At 42.5% G+C, this 1,697-nt stretch overlaps 1 long non-coding RNA gene across 2 annotated transcripts; it reads right to left on the bottom strand.

Annotated features, from left to right (window-relative positions):
- Positions 1 to 256: 256 nt before the first annotated feature.
- On the bottom strand, positions 257 to 1,006 carry LOC123488890. 2 transcript variants are annotated; one of them, XR_006660325.1, is made up of 3 exons: positions 798 to 1,006; positions 527 to 646; positions 257 to 331 (listed from the first exon to the last, which is right to left on the bottom strand). It is a non-coding gene; the product is annotated as an uncharacterized LOC123488890 (long non-coding RNA). The 2 variants fall into 2 exon arrangements; XR_006660324.1 differs by having other exon boundaries at positions 802 to 832.
- Between the last annotated feature and the right edge of the window lie 691 nt (positions 1,007 to 1,697).

Consider the following 1,697-nt stretch of genomic DNA (forward strand, 5'->3'; position numbering starts at 1 on the left):
TAAGCACAAGATGCTTGAGTTTATTTATTTTTTCTAAGTATGCTATGCTCCACTGCATCCTTTTTTTCTGGCAAAATAGCCTATGTGAGAAAGAGAAAATTAGTGACATCCCTTACCACAAACATAGTTTACTGTTGAAAAGGTGCACTTATATCAACCTCAGAATTACATTGACTAAAATAGATTAATTTGGATTGTTTTGGCAAAAAGGTGAGCTGGATTAAATCATGTAGTACCTAAAAAAGCCTTAAAATGTCCAGGGAAGAGTCAACACATGTAGAAGTCCCAGGGGTGGACATGTGATCCCAACCAGAGTCCCATTCACCATCATCTGAACACAATTCAGGAGAGTCTTAATCAATTGTTAACTAAATGTAAACCATGTGCTAGAGAAAAAAAACATTAATTGAAGTCTGAACCCCGTTAGGATATAGAGTAGTCAATGGTGGACATTATTTTGCTCACCAGCCCAATCAGGCTTGTTACAAGAGTAGAGAGGATATTTACTATCCAAAAGGTCACTTACCTTCCGGCACACACATCGGTGAGAGAGGTCTGAGCATGTGAGCCAGGGCAGTGTCTGATATTCCAGGCCCAGCTTTGGTAGTTGTACCTGGATAACCTGAATATTTGCTAATTGGAGCACCTGTTACGAATGGAAATCAGTGTTATATAAGGTATATGACTAGCTGACAATTCTCTCTCTCTCTCTCTCTCTCTCTCTCTCTCTCTCTCTCTCTCTCTCTCTCTCTCTCTCTGTGTGTGTGTGAAATGTGAGCTAGCTAAAGCATAATCACCTACTTTCATTGAATATGGGTTAACTCCATTTTGGCCTCTTTGGAAACCCTGTGGTGGAGGTGAATGGAAGACATTCTGGGCCCTTTGGCAACCCTGTGGTGGAGGTGAATCGAATAAATTCTGGGCCCTTTGGCAACCCTGTGGTGGAGGTGAATTGAAGAAATCCTGGGCCCTTTGGCATCCCTGTGGTGGAGGTGAATTGAAGAAATCCTGGGCCCTTTGGCATCCCTGTGGTGGAGGTGAATTGAAGAAATCCTGTGCCCTTTGGCATCCCTGTGGTGGAGGTGAATTGAAGAAATCCTTTGGCCATTGGCATCCCTGTGGTGGAGGTGAATTGAAGAAATCCTGGGCCCTTTGGCATCTCTGTGGTGTAGGTGAAGGGAAATAATCCGATAGGCAGGGAGGAGGTGGAGTAGGTCTGGCCTGTGGAACTGAAGTTTCTATGTCTTTCTGTCTTTTTTTATGTCGCTGTGTTAGATCCCTCAGTGGCTTATTTTTCCGCGGTGGTGGGGCAAACTTGGAAAGGACATAAACAAATAAAATAAAATCTATTAATTGTATTTGTCAAATGCACCGAATACAACAGGTGTTGACCTTACCGTGAAATGATTGCTCACAAGCCCTGAACCAACAATTACGTTTTAAGAAAATAAGTGTTAAGAAAATATTTACTAAATAAGCTAAAGTAAAAAAACAACAACATATAAACGTGAGAATTGCTGATTGCAGTTAAAATACGACCGTGATGTACAAATTAAAAGGGACAGTTTGGCGTGAGTTGCCTACGTCAAATCTCTGAAGAGACTCAGCTACCACTGGAGAGATGGGCCGTTCAACCACTATGGGCTTCACTGGTGGAGAGATGGGCCGTTCAACCATGATGGGCTCCACTGGATGTG

Source organism: Coregonus clupeaformis, unplaced genomic scaffold (assembly GCF_020615455.1).
Source record: "Coregonus clupeaformis isolate EN_2021a unplaced genomic scaffold, ASM2061545v1 scaf2548, whole genome shotgun sequence".
Classification (NCBI taxonomy): Eukaryota; Metazoa; Chordata; class Actinopteri; order Salmoniformes; family Salmonidae; genus Coregonus; species Coregonus clupeaformis.